The sequence below is a fragment of the Schistocerca serialis genome, chromosome 2 (genome assembly GCF_023864345.2).
Source record: "Schistocerca serialis cubense isolate TAMUIC-IGC-003099 chromosome 2, iqSchSeri2.2, whole genome shotgun sequence".
NCBI classification, from domain to species: Eukaryota; Metazoa; Arthropoda; class Insecta; order Orthoptera; family Acrididae; genus Schistocerca; species Schistocerca serialis.
In genome coordinates, this window is record NC_064639.1 from 1,091,510,749 (window position 1) to 1,091,532,286 (window position 21,538).

Genomic DNA, 21,538 nt, shown 5'->3' on the forward strand with positions numbered 1-21,538 from the left:
CCCTGTGGAACTTCAATATTTATTGTACCCCACACTGATGGAGCTAGACATCAGTAACTATTAGTAATTCTGTCCCCTCCGTTTCCTACCTCTCAGATAAAACTTAATCCACATTGCCACTATACCATTTAAACAATAAAAGACTGCTTTCTGTAGAAAAATTTTGTGGTCCTCAAAGTCGAAGGCTTTGGATAGATGGCGTAGGATACTGACTGGTGCCACTCTACTATTTAGAGTGCTACAAATTTGTGCAAGGAAGGAGAAAATAGCATCATCTGTTGAAAAACCTTAGCAGAAAGAAAATAGACATGGATTGAGAATATTGTGGCTGTCTAGGTGACCAGCAATTCTCCTGAACACCAGTTCCTCTACAATGTTGTGTGAAGTCACGAATCACGGTACACAATGTGGCAATCCGATGGCAGGGTGTGGGTATGGTAAATGCCCAGTGAACATCATCTGTGAGCGTGTTGTTGTTTTGCGTGGCACTATCGCAGCACAGGCCTACACTCGTATTTTAAGCACCTTCTTGCTTCCTACTGTTGAAGAGCAAATTGGGGATCGCTATTGCATCTTTCAACACGATCGAGCACCTGTTCATAATGCACGGCCTGTGGCGGAGTGGTTACATGACAATAACATCTCTGTAATGAACTGGCACAGACATCGATACCGCTCCTCAGTGCAGCACTCTGTGAAGAATGCCTGCGAGAGTGGAAGCTGTCGTCAAGGCTAAGGGTGGACCAACACCATATTGAATTAAAGCATTACCGATGGAAGGCGCCATGAACTTGTAAGTCATTTTCAGCCAGGTGTCCGGATACTTTTGATCACATAGTATATATAGCAGAGAAGCAGTATAGAATGGTTTACACAGTCAAAACCCTTTGTAAGCTAACAGAAAATTTCTGTGACTTTTTATGATTTATCCAGGGTGAAAGCAATGTTTCTCAACAAATTTGTTGATGGTACATATTGTACTCTTCCCTTTCTGGAAGCAGAACTGATTTAGTGATACAATATTAGATTTTGCTGTGGAATCTTGGATCTGGAGTGCAACAACTTTTCTAAATACTTTTGAGAATATTGGGAGAAGACTTGCTGGACAGTAGTTTTGGGGTTCCAATATTATTTATTTATTGTTTTTTTTTGTTTGTTTTTGTATTTATTGCATGTTGTGGTGATCCATATTGTGAATATGTCACAATGTTCAAAAGTGTCAGTTTTACAAGTTTCTGATTACATTCTGTGAAATTATGTAAATAGCACTGATCAATTTCACATTGAAATAAAAAATTAATCTATTATGGAAAAATGAATATGTTCACAATAATAAATAGATATGCGCACGAGTAAGGGTCTGGGAATGTATCTGAGTGTTACAGGTTCGTGGATACTATACACTGTGGTTCAGGAGCTCTTCTATAGTGTAAAGTGACCCTTCAATAGGAATTGCCATAACAAGAGCTCATAACCCAGTAAACACTTGACTGATTGAGAGGGAGGGAAGGGGGGGGGGGGGTGTTTATGGGACTAAATGGCACAGTCATCAGCCCAACTAAACACTTAATTTGTGAAGGGAGGGCTTTACAAATCTTACAGCCGCTGAAATTGAACCCCTTCTGTACCATACTCAGATTTTTTATTTATTACCACTACTACTACTACTACTACTACTACTACTACCACTACCACTACCACTACCACTACTTTATTACTAGATCTGCATTGTTCCATTTGATAATCCTGGCAGCAGACATTGTACTTCTTGAGGCAGTGCACTGAACTTTTTTTAGAGTGACTATTGGAAAATTATCATGCGTTCCAGACAGTCAACAGATTGGTATTTCTTGCCTCTTGCTGAAAGCCTCTTGGTTTTCTTTTTCACTATTGAGGCATAAAACCACACACTTGCTGAAACCCAAGGCATATTATTATTATTATTATTATTAAGCATTACAATCCATGAAGGCTTTTTGCTGCAGAATGGACAATGTTGAACCACTTTGCTCTGTCTTTACAAGTAATTTGCCACTGTCTGTCATGTCCTAGTTTTCTGAGATCGTCTTGAATATTGTCCAAGTATCTCATGCGTGGGCGTCCAAGAGGTCGTCTTCCGGTGGGAATCTCTTCAGTCACTTTCTTGATGGTCCTGTTTGGTGGTGCTCTGATGACATGCCCTATCCATTTCAGTCTTTTGGCTTTAATTTTGGCCACTATATCGGAGTCTTTATATAATTTGTAAATTTCATTGTTATTTAGCAATCTCCATTCATCACTGATCCTATCTCTTATGGGTCCAAATATTTTTCTCAAAATTTTTCGTTCAAATACTCTTAATCTGTTTTCCTCTTTTTTTGTGAGAGTCCAGGTTTCAGATCCATAGGTGAGTACTGGTATAATCAATGATTTGTATACTTGTAGTTTGGTGTTCCTAGAAATTAACTTGCTTTTGAAAACTGTCAAGAGACTATAGTAGCATTTGTTAGCCTTCTGAATTCGTGATTCTATTTCAATTTTTATGGAGTTGTCAGAGGTTACTATTGTACCAAGGTAATTAAATTCATTTGTCTTTGTGAAAGCTGTGTTATTAATTTGCAGTACATTATTATTTGATGGGTAGCGGGATAAGATAAAGTACATTGTTTTGTCTGTATTCAGCTGGAGGCCTGTGCCATTTGTGGCTTTAATTAATTGTGCAGTAAGAAGCTTCAAATCATTCTCACTGTCAGATAATAATGCAATGTCATCAGCGTATGCTACAATGTTAATTTTGCTTTCCAGTTGTGCTCCAATTTGTAGTAGCTTTACTTTTTGGATTATTCTATTGATTACTATGTTAAAAAGAACTGGTGAGAGTGAATCCCCTTGTTTGACTCCAGTTTTAACCTCAAAGTCTTCAGAAAGTTTGCTAGCTACTTTTATTTTGTATTTTGAGTTTAAAGTGCAAGATTTTATTAAATTTATCAATTTGTTAGGGATGCCAATCTGCCTCATGCACTTCCATAAATATTCCCTGTTGATACTGTCAAAAGCTTTTTTAAAATCAATGAAAAGCATATGTACATTTTGATTGAATTCATATTTCTTTTCACCCAACATCCTTAGGACATATATATTGTCAATAGTCGATCTGTTAGGTCTAAATCCACATTGGGCATCATCTAGGGAGTCTTCAACGTAAGGGCTTATCCTTGCTAACAGTATATTTGTCAGAATTTTATATGTTGTGTTTAGTAACGCAATTCCTCTGTAGTTTGAACAATTTGTTGGGTCCCCCTTCTTGTATATAGGGCACACAACTACTTCTTTCCAATCATGTGGGACCTGTTCCTGCTTCCAGATGTTGGTGATGATTTTGTGTAAGCAGTTTACAAAAGGAAATTTACTGAGCTTCCATATATCTGTGTCTATACCATCACTTCCAGGAGCTTTATGTCTCTTCAGCTTCTTGATGCTTTCTTTAATTTCTGCTAAGCTGGGCTCTTCGTCCGATGGGTCAGCAGTAAGATATTCATTGTCATCTTCCTGAGAGACGCTTATAGTTGGAGCATTTAGTAACTCATTAAAATATTCCTTCCATCTGTTAGCAATGTCACTTCTTTCTGTTAGCAAGGAGCCATCTGGGTCTGTTATGAACTGTCCATAATTTTTTATATTCCCACTTTTAAACATATTTATGCTCTTGAAAAATCCTCTGGAGTCTGTGGTACGGTCATTCTCAGCTCTTTTTAATTTGTAATTCATAAAATCCCTTTTCTTTTTCCTAATGAGTTTCCTGGCAAGTTTCTGTTTCTCTTCAAAAATAAGTTTGTTTTGTGTTATTGGTTTTTGTAGGAATTTTTCTCTTGCTAATTTTCTATCTTCGATAGCGTTCGAGCACTCGGCATCAAACCAGGGGTTCTTAGTTGTAGTAAAATGTCCCAAAACTGAGGTAGTTGCTCGTGTGATATTTTCTTTCAGAGCGTTCCAGGCTTGATTAGTATCATCATTGTTAATTTTACTTTCCACTTCAGGTTTGTGTGTTTCTAATTCTCTAATGTACTGGTTGAGAATGTTTGGGTTTTTCAGTTTCATTGTATTAAACCTAGGAACACCATTTAATTTAGACCATTTATGTCTTGAGAGTGAGATCTTGAACTTGGCTTTTACAAGAAAGTGATCCGAATCACAGTCTGCTCCCCTTTGACTTCTGATATCATGTATGCATTTATGATGTTGTTTTTCGATTAATACATGATCAATTTGATTTTTTGTGATGCCATCTCTTGAAGCCCATGTTTGTTTATGTATATCTTTATGTGCAAAATATGTACTTTTGATCAACATGTTTTTGGAAGTGGCAAAGCTAATAAGTTTTGTTCCGTTTTCATTACTCTGCTGATGTAGACTATGAGGTCCAATTGTAGGTTTATAATGATTTTCATGTCCTAACTTGGCATTGAAATCTCCTAGAATTATTTTAATTGAATTTTTCGAGAATGTATCATATACCTGTTCCAATTTGTTGTAAAATTCTTCTTTAATATTGTCCTCTTTATCCTCTGTTGGAGCATGGCAATTTATAACATTTAAAGTCTTATATTTGCATTGAATCGTAATGTGAGATATCCTTTCATTCACTGCCTCAAATTTCCTAATAAAAGGTAACAATTTGTTGTTTATTATAAATCCTGTCCCTAGTGCATGTATTTGTGTATCATTTCCCCCATACATTATTGTATACTTATTTTTGTTTATACTTCCATTACCCGTCCATCTGGTTTCTTGTACTGCAACTAAATCCATTTTATACCTTTCAAGTTCCTGTATGACATTTATCAGTGATCCTGATCTATAGAGACTTAATACATTCCATGTTCCCATATTCATAACCTTTAAATTTTGCAAGTTCGTCATCAAGTTTGGTGGCCCAGCATTCTTGTCATTCTGATTCGTAGGCATATAACTTGATTTATATAAAATTCCTGTTATTAACTTTTTAGGAAGTGGTTCTTCAACCTCATTGATTAGTAAATTAAATTTGGAGTTAATATCAACAGCAGCACATTCAGGAGACGAGTCCACAAGCTGTCATTGATGATTAAATTTTTCCATGGTGTGTGTGTGTGTGTGTGTGTGTGTGTGTGGTGTATAATCCTCAAGTTTTTCCAAACTTGGTTTGTGATGAGAAACGGTCCCTCGTGATCAGAGAAACCATTTATAATATTTTTGAGAGTTGAATTATTATAAATTATCCTTATCTATAAATATGTCATCTGCTAAAATACTAGAACTGGCTGTTACTCTAGTTGGAGACTCTACCAGTGATACTAAGTTGTAATAAAACATCTGGTATTCTAGGTCCATTCTATTTCTATTTTCTGTCAAAAATAGTCCAGTCAACAATGAATAATCAGGGGAAGAAATTCATTTAGCTGCATATTTTTATACTGTGGGTGGAGTGGGGGTGAGGGGGGGGGGGGGGGGGTATAAACACTCCCAGGCATACCTGCACACTGCCTCACCATTGATTCATAAGATGAGCTGTAGGAGTGTTGGCATAACCTTGTGAAACACCCTGTAGTTGCTATTTGTGATATAGTGGGGTAGAGAGAATGGGGAATTGCATGCTCACTCTTCAGTTTGCAGACCTGTGATGGAGGGAAGTGTATGATCACAATCCATTGCCTTATGTTCCCTCATGTTTCTAAGCTTCAACCTCCCCCTCCCCCTTTCCATACTGTTACACCCTCAGAATGCAATTAATCCCTTGATATGGTTCTCCTGCAATTAAAATATAGTACACATATTTAATATTTATTCTTAACCCACATCACTTAACAATAAACATTATTTTTATACCATTAAAACTCTATTTTTAATAATTGTGATTTTTCATCACTTGCAATGCAGTCCTAGAGAAAAAATGAATATGACCTTTTTTTTTGTACGAAATTTTATAGTAGTTTAATTTTGTACTGGGAAACATTTTTTCCAGAAGTTGCAGTTTTCGAGATATTCATCAAACACGTAAAAAAGTGATCTTTTAAGGCATCCCCATCCCCACAGTCTCACCCTAATGGTCACAATTTTTAGTACGTTATGTTGTTCATGATATTCCCCCCCCCCCCCTCCCCCCACCACCACTGTACAAAAATTTATGAGTACATAATTTTTTTCCCCTTAGCCAACTTCTCTTGGTCTTTGTGGACTGTGCTAAAAGTTCACATTAAAGTCACCCATTAGAATAAATGATTAAGATTTTCATGGCAGATGGAAAAAGATTTCCAGCAGGTGCTCTATAAATTGACAGCACAATTGTTACATTATTTATCGTTATCACAATGCCACACACCTCGTAGTGCTGTTCAGCACAGTATTGGCTTATCTAGAGATTTACATCTATATTATTTCAAAAAAATATTGCAACTACACCTTTCCCCATACTAGATCTACAATAATGAGCAGTTAAACAAAAATTTTCAGTCTGTAACCTGTGAATTCTGTTTGTAATATGATGTTCAGAAAAACAAAGAGTATCAGGTTCATTTCCACATTCTCCATCTTTTAGATATATTACCAGTTGGTCTATTTTGTTCTTCAGAGTTTTTACATTTTGATGTAATGCAGACGAAGTTAGAATCTTGTTCACCTTTACATTAGCATGATAGTTTTTTGGAGCAATGTTTCTCAGTAAACAAGTTGTTAATTCTGTTTGGGAGACTGGAGGCTCATTTTGAATACGTAAGAGAGAAGTTTCACATGGCTGGGGTTGCTTTTTGCTGTTGTGGGTCCCCATAAAAAACACTGAGAGAGTTTATTTTCTGTTGCATGTAGTACAAGCTACTGCTTCTGCTGTCTGTGGTGATGTTTTAACTGCTGGTTCTGGTGCTGATGACACTGTTGTTTATGATACTGGTGATGCTTTTGCTTTTGGTGCTGATCATGTGGCCCCCACACTTGGAATTACACAGTTCACTTTCTCTCTGTCTGCAATGATTTCATTTGACTTAGTACATATAAAGTACTTTCCTTCATAATCTAGATGCATTCCTTGCCTGGTATGCTGACATCTGTCAGTATCTAGAGTGGTGCATTTTCTGAAGAGAAAGCACAAGTGTGGGCAGAGTAGGATCCACATGTTGATCATGAAAACCCTGATCCATTAACCACTGCATTTAACTTGCTGAAAAAGTAGTTTGTTATTTCAACAGTTCTATTGTAGAATGTGAGGATGGCATCAGACAATTAAATTAATTTAAATGAACATTACACAAGAACCCTCTACAGATGGCATGGTGACTATATAACATTTTACAGGGTGTTTCAAAAATGACCGGTATATTTGAAACGGCAATAAAAACTAAACGAGCAGCGATAGAAATACACCGTTTGTTGCAATATGCTTGGGACAACAGTACATTTTCAGGCAGACAAACTTTCGAAATTACAGTAGTTACAATTTTCAACAACAGATGGCGCTGCGGTCTGGGAAACTCTATAGTACGATATTTTCCACATATCCACCATGCGTAGCAATAATATGGCGTAGTCTCTGAATTAAATTACCCGAAACCTTTGACAACGTGTCTGGCGGAATGGCTTCACATGCAGATGAGATGTACTGCTTCATCTGTTCAATTGTTTCTGGATTCTGGCGGTACCCTGGTCTTTCAAGTGTCCCCACAGAAAGAAGTCACAGGGGTTCATGTCTGGCGAATAGGGAGGCCAATCCACGCTGCCTCCTGTATATTTCGGATAGCCCAAAGCAATCACACAATCATCGAAATATTCATTCAGGAAATTAAAGACGTCGGCCGTGCGATGTGGCCGGGCACCATCTTGCATAAACCACGAGGTGTTCGCAGTGTCGTCTAAGGCAGTTTGTACCGCCACAAATTCACGAAGAATGTCCAGATAGCGTGATGCAATAATCGTTTCGGATCTGAAAAATGGGCCAATGATTCCTTTGGAAGAAATGGCGGCCCAGACCAGTACTTTTTGAGGATGCAGGGACGATGGGACTGCAACATGGGGCTTTTCGGTTCCCCATATGCGCCAGTTCTGTTTATTGACGAAGCCGTACAGGTAAAATTAAGCTTCGTCAGTAAACCAAATGCTGCCCACATGCATATCGCTGTCATCAATCCTGTGCACTGTATCGTTAGCGAATGTCTCTCGTGCAGCAATGGTAGCAGCGCTGAGGGGTTGCCGCGTTTGAATTTTGTATGGATAGAGGTGTAAACTCTGGCGCATGAGACGATACGTGGACGTTGGCGTCATTTGGACCGCAGCTGCAACACGGCGAACGGAAACCCGAGGCCGCTGTTGGATCACCTGCTGCACTAGCTGCGCGTTGCCCTCTGTGGTTGCCGTACGCGGTCGCCCTACCTTTCCAGCACGTTCATCCGTCACGTTCCCAGTCCGTTGAAATTTTTCAAACAGATCCTTTATTGTATCGTTTTTCGGTCCTTTGGTTACATTAAACCTCCGTTGAAAACTTCGTCTTGTTGCAACAACACTGTGTTCTAGGCGGTGGAATTCCAACACCAGAAAAATCCTCTGTTCTAAGGAATAAACCATGTTGTCTACAGCACACTTGCACATTGTGAACAGCACACGCTTACAGCAGAAAGACGACGTACAGAATGGCACACCCACAGACTGCGTTGTCGTCTATATCTTTCACATGGCTTGCAGCGCCATCTGTTGTTGAAAATTGTAACTACTGTAATTTCGAAAGTTTGTCTGCCTGAAAATGTACTGTTGTCCCAAGCATATTGCAACAAACAGTGTATTTCTATCGCTGCTCGTTTAGTTTTTATTGCCGTTTCAAATATACCAGTCATTTTTGAAACACCCTGTAGGACCAATGTTGTGCCCAGAGTGTTATGGAGGACTACCAAGAATGATTTGCTGGAAACTATCCCAACCACAGCCGCCACTCACCACGTTTTCTTTCACTGGCATTATCTCACATATCACCATGCAACCTATCTGTAAAGTTGTAGAGAGAAAATGCAATTTGTGGAATGAAAGGAACAAAGTTGTTTCTAGTCGTATTTAATGTGTGCACCATCAATTACTAGAGCAGCAACTACCAAAGTGTATCAGGCATTAACATCCTCTGATGTATGACAAGGGAACACTGTTCAGTGCAGGGTACATACGAGGTCTGTTCAAACAATTCCGAAACATTCATAATTTCGTGCCAGTGGTGTGCTGGAGCCAAATGTGGTTGGCATCCCTGCACATGCCTGTGTTTAATGTGTAACTGCTGAAGTTTCATTGTTGCATGTCTGTTCTGTGCTGTATTGAGTAGAATGTTGTATCACGCGTCTGCATTAAATTTGTGTGAAACTCAAGAAAACCTTTATAGAGATATACCAAATGATGCAGGAAGCCTACGGTGAGGAATGTTTAAAAAGTACTCGGTGCTACAAATGGTTCACATGGTTTAAAAATGGCCAGACAGAAGTAAAAGATGACCCTCATTCAGGACACTCTTCGACGTCTGTCAACAATGCTCATTTCAAGAACATCATTGAAATTGTGCATGGCAGTCAAAGACTGACTGTCCAAGAGATTGCAGGAGAATGTAACATTTCAGTTGGATCACATCATGATATCCTGACACAGAATCTTGGAATGCATCATGTTGCTGCCAAGTTCATCCCATGGCTCATGAGAGACCAGAAAGACTGGCACCTTGCAGTCTGTGAAGAGCTTTTGGATTACGCAAATGAGAACCAGTTCTTCCTTAAGACAATTATAACTTGTGGGCCGGCTGCAGTGGCCGAGCGGTTCTAGGCGCTTCAGTCTGGAACCGCGCGCAACTACTACGGTCGCTGGTTCGAATCCTGCCTCGGGCATGGATGTGTGTAATGTCCTTAGGTTAGTTAGGTGTAAGTAGTTCTACGTTCTAGGGGACTGATGATCTCAGATGTTAAGTCCCATAGTGCTCAGAGCCATTTGAACCATAACTGGTGATGAGATGTTGGTCTACAGTTATGGTGTTGAGATCAAGGTTCTCCAAGACCAAAAAAAGCTCGCCAGGTCAGAGGAAATGTCAGAGCCATGCTGATAGTTTTCTTTGATTCTGAATGATTAGTTCATCATGAATTTGTGCGACAGGGACAAAATGCTAATCAATGGTACTATCAGGACATGTGGCAATGCCTGTGAGAAAATGTGAGAAGGAAATGGCCTGAAATGTGGCGGACAATTGATGGCTGTTGCATCATGATAACGCAGCTGCACGGTCATCCCTGTTGGTGCGTGACTGTTACACAAAAAATGATGTCACTGTGCTGCCTCATCCTTTGTACTCTCCAGACCTGGAAACCCCATAGAAAGAATGAAGATTTGCAACAACAGGTGAAATGAAAGAAAATTAACACACAGTGCTTCACACAGTCCAGCATGAGGCATATCAAGACTGCTTCTGGAAATGGAAATGGCATTCGAAGTGGTGTACCAATTGTGGAGCAGAGTATTCAAAGTAGACCATGGACAATAAGTAAAAGATGAGCACAGAAAAATTTTGTGGACTAAGTTCTGAAATTTTTTGAACAGACATTGGACAGAAAATCAGCTAGCCCATTCTGTTGCCAATTTGAAAGTAAATTTTACCTGCTGATGAAAATCCTAGTCAATTTTGACATTCCGTTAAGTCATCAAATGGATCAAATTCATTTATACATTTTTCTCAGTGATAATACTGGCACCAAAATGAAAGGTGATAGAGAGAACACTAAGTACTGATTTCAAACAATGGAAAATCCAGGATGGAATGTAACAATGAAGGCATTACCTACAAACAAATCCGCGGTACGGCTATGGGCATCTGCATGGCACCATCATATGCTAATCTATTCATGGACCATCTACAGGAATCCTTCCTAAAAACCCAGAATCGTAAACCCCTCACCTGGTTCAGAGTCATTGATGACATCTTTGCTATCTGGAACGAAGATGAGGACACCTTATTCACATTCCTCTAGAACCTCAACAACTTCTCCCCCATTTGCTTCACCTGGTCCTACTCAACCCAACAAGCCACCTTCTTAGATGTTGACTTCCACCTCAGAGATGGCTACATCAGTACCTCCATCCATATCAAACTTACTAACCACCAACAATACCTCCACCTTGACAGCTGCCACCCATTTATACTGAGAAGTCCCTTCCGTACAGCCTAGCCACCCATGGTCGTCGCATCTGCAGTGACGAGCAGTCCTTCTCTAAATATACCAAGGGTCTCACTGAAGCCTTCACTGACTGTAATTATCCTCCCATCCTTGTACAGAAACAAATCTCCCGTGCCTTATCTTTCCAGTCTCCCACCATCTCCCAATGTCCCGCAGTCCGGCCACAGAGGCGCATTCCCCTCGTAACTCAGTACTATCTGGGACTGGAGCAACTGAATTACATTCTCCACCACGGTTTTGATTACCTCTCGTTGTGCCCTGAAATGAGAAATGTCCTACCCACTATCCCTCCCACCCCTCCTACCATGGTATTCCGCTGTCCACCGAACCTACACAATAAACTCGTCCATCCTTACACAACCCCTGCTCCCAATCCCTTACCTCTTAGCTCATACCCCTGTAATAGACCTAGATGCAAGACCTGTCCCATACATCCTCCTACCACCACCTACTCCAGTCCGGTCACTGACATCACCTATCCCATCAAAGGCAGGGCTACCAGTCATGTGATTTAAAAGCTAAGCTGCAGCCACTGTGCTGCATTTTATGTAGGCATGACAACCAACAAGCTGTCTGTCGGCATGAACGGCCACCGACAAACTGTGGCCAAAAAACAAGTGGACCACCCTGTAGCTGAATACGTTGCCAAACATGATACCCCTCATCTCAATGACTGCTTCACAGCCTGTGCCATATGGATCCTTCCCACCAACACGAGCTTTTCTGAATTGCACAGGTGGGAACTTTCCCTGCAATACATCCTATGTTCCCATAATCCTCCTGGCCTCAACCTTCGTTAGTCAGTGTCCTCACCCATCCAGCCTCCTCCCTGTTCCCATTCCAGCACTACACAGCTGTCATTTCACTGCCACACCCAGTCTTTTAATTTCTTTTTATTTTTATTTCTCTCCTTTCCGTTACTTACCCCCTCCCTTCCCCCACACCTTCTCTCCTGCCCTCCATCTAAACTGCAACACTTCACTGTCTGCTACTTCCACCATACTATCCCTCCCTCTCCCCACCCAGTCCTCCTCCATACCCCCACCCAGTCGCCACTCCCATCATGCACTGGTGCTGCTGCTCGCAGTGTAGTTTCAGCTCTCTGAGACTGCAGACGTGTGTGCAAGTTGCACTTGTGTGTGTGTGTGTGTGTGTGTGTGTGTGTATTGCTGACAAAGGCTTTAATAGCCGAAAGCTATGATTGTGTGAATCTTTTTATTGTGCCTATCGCGACTCAGCACCTCCGCTATATGGTAAGTACTGATTTCAGTCTTGCAAAATTATTTCACTGCAGTAAATCATAATATGGTATCTCCTGTCACTTACTGCATAAATGCTAAAATGACATATTTAGATAAGTGAATATAAAATCAACTAAAATAAGTCAACACAGAAAAAGCAGTTTAACTTGATGAAATATGTATTTGATTCTATACAAGTTGCTCCCCTTCTGGCAGAAGTTTATTCTAGTTCAGTGGGGCAGCAAAGGGTTCCGTATAATTGGAAGAAGGCACAAGTAATTTCCGTTTTAAAGGATAGATGTGCATAATTCGAGACCCATATCACTGGCATCAGCTTTCTGGAATTATGGAACATGTTTTATACTTGCATATTAAGATCTTTTCAGAGAATGAAACTCTCCTTCATAGAAATCATGGTGGATTTCATAAATGGGATCCTGTAAAACTCAGCTTGATCTGTTCATCCTTGTGCTCTAAGAGGGCGACAGATGTCCTCCCCAGATTGATTCCATGTTCCTTGCCTTCCCGAAGGCAATGGATGCGGTTCCACACTGTCGCTTAGTCAACAAAATATTAGCTTGCAGAATGTCGGACCAGATTTGTGACTGGATTCAGGACTTTCTAGCATGCAGAAGCGTGCTGCTTAAGCACACACTTCTGCTCTCCATGATGTTTATTCAGCTCCCATAGCCAACAGGATCTTCAGATGTCGCCCACTCTAAGCATATGTTGGACGAGGTGATACAGTGCTTGGTCTGATCTGCCTTACTGGCTATTTTCCTTTGCAAGTTGTACCCACAGGTGGAATAACTTGTAACACACTCTCCCAAAATGGTGTCCAACATTGCTGTGGTTGCCTCTGTGTATGATTATAAGTCTGCATCAGAGGCAGGGAAAACTACACAAGGTACTGAAATTGCTGTCCAAGACAATCTCTTCATATGTATGTTACCCTGAGATTATTATGTTTTACAAGCTACATAACATATGAATAAAACCTCACTGATGTTGGGCCATTACTTTTAGGTGTTTATTTTTGATTTCCCACTGTAACATAAACTCTAAAAATAATAGGTTGAACAGTTCCTCTCCTTTTTTTCAGTGTGTTTTCTCCTGTATGTATTATGAATAAAAAGGCAAGAGGTCAAAAAGTGTGTTGTCGAATTTTAAGCTTGCTGAACACCACTTCTTGTTGTAGGGAACCTACAGCTGTCATGGCATACTGCATCTCTGTTGCCAAACACCTTGATCTTGCCATTCTTCCTCATCCTCTTCCCCCCATAACTTCTTGTATACCACTTAGTCAGCCTTTCTGTTGTCTTTTTCACCTTCTCTTTCCAGGTGGTTGCCATGAGGGTAATCTCTTGGCCCATCAGTCTTTTTCCATTCTTTTGATATGCCCTAACCATCATAGCTGTCTTTCTTTTATTCTATCCATAATACTACAAGGAGTCTGCGTCTTCTCTCGTTCCCTCATTTCTTACATGGTCATGTCGGGAAATTCTACATGCTCTTCTCAAGTGGCCCATTTCTAAAGCTCTACGTCTCTTTGTATTTTTTTCTGTGCATTCCCATCACTCACTTCCGTAGCTTGTTATTGGTTATACAATGGATTTGTGTTAACACATTTTAACTTTTAGGATTTAATTTTTGCACAGCCACACTTTCCTACCTGATCTGTTATCGGATATCTGTCACAGCTTCTATCATGTGATAGGATATTTTACACACTTTAATATGATGTCGGCCAATGTCCAAGTTACTTCCATCCTCACCGTAACAAAGATATTTTGTATTTGCAAAATTAATTTTCAGACCCAACATTTTATACTCTTCCAACATCTTCACAAGCGTGTAAGATATGATTATATCCTCGTCGTTGTTTGCCAAAACAACCGGATCATCAGCATAGAAAAGTGAATCAGTACATTGGTTCCCTACTTCAGTCCCAATGCCCATGCACTTTCTGTACCACATATCCAGTGCCTTCTGCACATATATCTTAAAGAGCGTGGGAGACAGAAAGCATCCTTGTCTTCCACTTTATTTCCTTGTACTCTGTTCTTTCTTCCGGTAGAAGGCATTAAAAAAAAAAATGCTTCTCCCACTCTAACAGACTGATAATTGGCAAGTTTGCTCTTTCTTTTACTTCTTTCCTCAGCCATGCAGCCATTATCCATGCTGCTGCTCTCTTGTGCCCCCATGGATCAGTTGATTACCTCACATTTATCCTCCCACATTTCACTTTTCCTTTTACAGACATCCTCTCTTACTTCTCTGTCCATTCTAACATAGAAAGCTCAATCATGTTTGTCCCGTTTTCTGCCAATCATTATAAAACATCTTTTTTAGGTTTACTTTTTTTTCAAAGCTTTATGAGTCCACTATTGTGATTGCTTCTTTCTTTCTTTCTTCTTCTTACTGGCCCAGTGCTTCAAATCCTGTTTTATGTATGCATTTTTTAATTACTTGGTACATAAGTTCCACCATTCCTTCTTCTAAGTGCCTCAGTTTATTTAGCAACTGTAATTTATAAAGAAATGGTACAGACTCTTGTTTCAAACTACTTATGTTGTATTTCATAGCATCCACTGTCCTTGGAATACAGTAGAAGCCCAATATAACGTGATACGATACAACACGAAGTTGTATGTAATGTGGTATAAGGTATGTCCCCCAAAATAAAATATCATTTATGAATGATTTTTGCACTCACAGTTGTTGTTGTTGGTGTTGTCTTCAGTCCTGAGACTGGTTTGATGCAGCTCTCCATGCTACTCTATCCTGTGCAAGCTTCTTCATCTCCCAGTACTTACAGCAACCTACATCCTTCTGAATCTGCTTAGTGTATTCATCTCTTGGTCTCCCTCTACGATTTTTACCCTCCACGCTGCCCTCCAATGCTAAATTTGTGATCCCTTGATGCCTCAGAACATGTCCTACCAACCGGTCCCTTCTTCTTGTCAAGTTGTGCCACAAACTCCTCTTCTCCCCAATTCTATTCAATACCTCCTCATTAGTTATGTGATCTACCCATCTAATCTTCAGCATTCTTCTGTAGCACCACATTTCGAAAGCTTCTATTCTCTTCTTGTCCAAACTATTTATCGCCCATGTTTCACTTCCATACATGGCTACACTCCATACAAATACTTTCAGAAACGACTTCCTGACACTTAAATCTATACTCGATGTTAACAAATTTCTCTTCTTCAGTATATTTTATAAATGTGACAAAAGTCTTATTACAGTCTGCATGTAGCCTTTCTGCAGTATAATTTACTGCTCCAATCTACAAACACTCTAAATGATGACCAAAATAAATGGGCAGAAGTAAAATCAACCTACAGTTTGTCTTATCAACATACCGGCATTGTTGCTGGACAGAAGCCTTGAATTCACACCTCACAATTAACACTGTAATGCAGTCAACAAAGTGATTACGCAATAGTGCTCGGCAGTAATTGAAATGAGCACAACCATCATGTGGATCATAAATTATTCATTCATTGTCTAGATTTCTGTGTGCTTGTCATCACAGAAATGGAAATTTTATTCTGCGAGCTATAAACTAAAAGTTATTGATCGTGTGAAGAAAGGTAAAACTAAAGCAAATTTATCATGCGAGTGTGGTGTACCTGAACCAACAATCAGCAGATGGGTGAAAAAAAAGAGAGCAAACTTAGAAGTTTTCTAAACACAGTTGAAAGTGACGTGAGAATTGGCAGAAAAAGCAATAAACTAGGAAAAAAGACAGTGAACTTGACAAATGCCTTTATTGGTGGTTTTTAATAAAGAGCAGTGAAGGTGTACCACTTTCCGGATCAATTATTAAAGCCTATGCTGATAAATCTCACTTTGATTTACATGGCAACAAATATTTTATAGTTTCCAATGGATGGTTTTGGAGATGGAAATGTCACCACTGAATTTGCCAAACAACCATTGAAGGAGATCAAGCTCTTTTGACAGTGTATCTGCTTCACAGTTTTGTGAAATTCTACACAAAGTAATGTTAGGTGAAAATGTAAATGATTATAAAGAGTATAACTGTGATGAAATGGCACTTTATTTTCAATTGCTTCCAACCAAAACTCTCAATACAAAAAAAAAAAATAATGAAATAAGACGAGTTTGAAAATGTATAAATGCACAATAACCCTCCTCTTTGCCACAAATAAATTGGGGAGCCATAAGTTGAAACCTCTTTGTACAGGTAAAAGTAAAAGCCCGGGATATTTCAAGAATGTATACGTATCACTATTCCAATACACTTAAAAGCATGCAAAGAATGTTTGGATGACATGTGACATTTTCAGCTATTGGTTTCAAGAAGAGCTTGTTCCATCAGTGAGCAAGTACCTAGAGTCACTTAAACTGAGAGAGGACACTCTATTAGTCCCTGCTCACTGTCCAGATCATCCACCTGCTGATGTGTTGCAATCACAAGATGGAAAAATAAAAACTTTGTTTTTGCTAGGAAACCATGGTGGTATTAACTCAACTGCTGGATCAGTGTATAATATGTGCACTCAATGCTCATTATTACCATGAAATGCCCACTTCAATAGAAAATTCAAATGAGGAAATGGAAATGTTCTTGAAATCTGTAAATCTTAAGTGTGTTGTTTCTTCAGAAGGCTTGGTGTGGCAAAGCATCAGTGTGACCATTACTAGGAATTGCTGAACCAAGTGTTCCATTGAAGAAAATGCAACAGATGAATGTTGCAGTGACATAGATTCCAACAGTAGTGACATCCAGTCAGCATGTCATGTTCTACAGTGCAATATTGATCTTGAAGGCTTGTGCTGTTGGGTAGTCATCGACAAAAAGGAACTGATTTTGGAGACTGTAGACGATGAGGACATTATTGACTCTGTTTGAAATGAGAGTAGTGAAGCAGTTGAGGAGGAGGATGATGAAGTTGAAGAAGAAAGTGTAGATTATATTTCTAGTCCATGTGAAGTACTGGATAATATAAATAAAGTGCTATGTGGATGGAGAGACAAAGTGAACCAGACCAAATTGAGTTGTTGCACCTTACGAGCATAAAACAGTATGCACTAAAGAAACTGCATGAAATGACCCACCAAAGAAAGCTGACTGACTTCTGTAATGCTGTAGAATAATGACGTACTGTAGCTTGCAGGAAGTGTTGTAAATTATCATCCAGTACTTTATATACCATATTAAAAATCGTTATTGTTTGAGTGATGTTTGAGTGGAGCTTGCCTAGTTGCTGTACCCTATTTTGTCAGTTTCCGAAGTGTTTAACATCTAATGTTCTTTAAACTTAAATGCAATGTTGTGCAGTGTGTATATTGTATTATGTGTTCTTCCTAAATTTCCATGCCTACTTTGTCATTACGTGGTTTACTCTCAATATACTGTGGGTATGCTGTAACATTGGAATAAATCATGTCCCCAACTACCGTATTATATCCACCTTCTATTGTATTTGCCCCTTTAATTTGTTTTTTGTTCCTTGGATGTTACTATCATCTGCCACCTAATGGGAAGTTGTCTGAGCCGTATTATGCACCCCTGTAGGCTCTAACATCATTTGTTCTTAAATTGAAATTTTTATTTTGAATAATATAGTCCGTTATTGACCTGATATTTATGGGAGGACTCTCCATGTATGCTTGCAGATCTGCTTGTGAGGAACAAAACCCTTTAAAATCTTGAAGGACAAAGTCTCACGTTTATCAACTAATCTTTCCCCAGTGTAATTTACTGTCTCATCATACAGGGTGTTTCAAAAAGAATCTACGTATTTCAAATGCGTATATTTATTATTAAACTTTAAGACAAACGCATATGAAACACTACACACATATTTACGAACCTCTCAAGTTCAGATTACAGATGTTCAATATGTCCTCCATCAGCGAAATGAACAATATCACATAAATACTCAAATTCCTTCCATACTTCAGCAAGCATGTCCTTTGTCACTGATGTTATGGCAGTATGGATCCGGTTCTTCAACACTTTCAGGTTCTGCGGGAGTGGTGGTACATAAACATTGTCTTTAATGAAACCCCATAGGAAGAAGTCAGAGTGTGTCAAATCCAGTGACCATGGAGCCCAGCTGAGACATGGTTCGGTAGTTTCATTCAGATATTCACGCACTTGACAACTCCAGTGAAGGGGTGCCCTGTCTTGTTGAAAAATGAAGTTGTCTTTGTGCAGCCTCAGAAACAACCAGTTTTGTAACAGCGAGATACTGCTGACCATTCACCATGTTTCCATCAAAGAAGAATGGGCCATAAACAGATGATTGATATATTGTACAAAACACATTGACTTTGGGCTAATCTCGTACATGTTCAGTGGCTGCATGTGGGTTCTGTAGGTCCCAAATTCAAACACTGTGTTTGTGTACCTGACAACTAACATGGAAAGTCACTTCATCACTGAACACAATGCATTGTGTGAAAGTGTTATCATTGTCAATAGCATCAAGAATCTCATTACAAAATGCCACATTTGTGTTTGTCATCAGGGCACAGAGCTTGTATGGCTTCATAACCAACCGAAACACGCCAAATTGTTGTTGTAGGCAGTTGTAACTCCCTATGGGCATAACAAATTGATTTTGAAGGACTACATTGGAAAGCAGTTTGAATTCGTGCAACTTTTCTTGAGGAACACGAGGGTGGCCAGGACTCTTTCCTTTACATACAAATCCTGTATCCAGAAACTGTCGACACCATCTGTGAATGTTCCACTCATTCGGAGGATCGGTTTGGTACCTCAACCTGATATGTCTTTGCACTGTAATCACAGAACTGCACTTCACAAACTCGAGAACACAAAATGATTACTGCTGCGGAGTAGCCATTTTAAACTTGTGACAGTTACCAACCAAAACAGAAGACAACTGACATCTAGTGGCTATTAATATAAACTAGACTACGTATTTGTTTCTCCAATAGCCGAGCCAAGGCGCAGCGATTGATAGTTTGGACAAAATAATACTTTCTAATAAAATAATACTTTGTAATACAAATATTCTTTTTGAAACATCATGTATATTCCCACTACTCCACTGTCTGTGGCAACCCCTACTTTTCCACTAAAATTTTTCTTGCAGATTCTTATGCTTTCTAGTACACTTGTTTTACTTTTCATAAAACTCATCTTTGACTTTGCTTTTAGTGTCATTTATAGGTGCCTTAGCCCCAACAATGACAACTTCATGGGCATATTTTGAGATTTCTACAGTCTTTATTATCTCACCAATTTCCATCCAGCATTTGATATATCTTCTGTGTTTTTTATGGATGGCTATTGAAATCCTTCTGTTTGCCCTTTCCTCCCTTTTAATGCCACTGTAAAAAATGATTTTTTTTACACACAATTCAAGCGCCTAACACTATTGCTAGAGTGATTTGCTTCCATTCATTTTTCACCAAATAATAAGTTTTATAAGTATCATATTCTTTTTCTTGAAATGTGCAATCTGCAACACTTGATTTAATACACTGTAAATATAAAGTTTCCTTATAAACACGTTTTATTTCTTGACATACAATTAACATAATGTTATGGCCACATCTTCTCAAATGTTGTTGTACCCCTCTGATGGCATTGCTACTTCCTAATAAATCTAACAAAGCAATACTGACCAGGAGCACATTTAAGTGGCCATCTCAGTTCCTTTACAGTTACTGTGATTAGTTAAACTGAGGTCACCAAATGGATTACAACTAATGAGAGTGGACTGCTCACTTAGAGTATCTCAAAATGTTCAATATCCATACACTGGATAAGATTTTATTAACTCCATGCTGATTCTGGTGTCCTCTCCTTATCAAAGCCCTTTTACTTTTTCACATTCAACATTAGGACAAAAAAAAGTTGAAATAGTCACCGTTTCTAGAAAAAGTCTGCTTATCCTTGACCTCACAGAATTAATTTGCTGTTTTAATACCTGTTGTCAAGTACAGTACTTAAACATTTTTAACATTCATGTAAATTAGAATTATCTTCCATGATTAGCCCCAGCTGCTGAGGACACAGGAAGTATGGATTCATAATGTAGCACTTTATTTTGTTAGTTATTGCCATCAAATAGCAACTACAAACTTTGGCTTCACTTTTGTGTTTGCTTTTACTTCTCACTTCCTCCTATGAGTATTTTGAAATTGTCTTTTCGCTATTGACTAAAACTATCCACTTGAGGCTACTGTAGAACTATCAGACTTTTTGACAAACTATGCTTTGAAGCTTCATTTAAATCCTGTAGGGTCACTCTCCTTCACCCCAACTCTCCTGTGATCACTCAAGACTCCTAAAGTTGCACCAAACTCGTTCTTTTCCAACCAGTCTCGTGTAAGCACTACTTCAAATTGTAACACTAACAAAATTTGCCACTGCTTATAACTTTGCAATTATACTGTTTATGAGGCAATAACATGTTGCCTCTTCTGAAAAAGGGACCTTATTAGGATCTACAGCAAGTCGAAACCATGTAGCATATGGTTAGTCTACGTTGTGTGTTAAATATTAAATGTCACCAAGTGATCTTTTTTCAAAAGTTCTGTGAGTCTTATAGCCTTGGCACTGGCTTGCACTTTTAATTGACTGCAATACCATTGGATCATGTATGAGCCACTACTTGCTTGATTTGTCTCAGTTATGTAAGTCTTGGCAGTTTTAATCTTTATTGTGAAATCCCCTTGAGCTGTGTCTGCTAAAGGTCCCAGCTACACACATATATTTATTTCTGATACTCCTGATCCTCATTTGAAAAGGATTATTATATGGCTTGTATACTGACATTCCTATACAAGAAGAAAGTTCAATGATCTGTATTTTTTCATTATCACATTTATTATAGTTGGTTACAACTGTGATGCTAAATCTGATTACTACGGAACTTCCACACTGTTCACAAGATTCCTTAGTGACAAGCATTGTTCCAGGAACTCATTGGTAAATTACATGTTTCGTAAACCAAGAGACTATCACCATTCTATTTCATGCAGAGAGAGAAAATAACAATGTTGCCTTATTGCACAGTATTAAAAGATCAGCAAAAAGATCGTTAGTTATGTTACTGGTGACCATTCCATTTTGAAAATGGGGAATAATTT

The 21,538-nt window shown here is 39.0% G+C and overlaps 1 protein-coding gene across 4 annotated transcripts in view; it reads left to right on the plus strand.

The window, feature by feature from the left end:
- The window catches only part of LOC126458547 (tRNA 2'-phosphotransferase 1), a 71,390-nt gene that overhangs the window by 39,014 nt on the left and 10,838 nt on the right, over positions 1-21,538 (plus strand). The window lies entirely within an intron of this gene.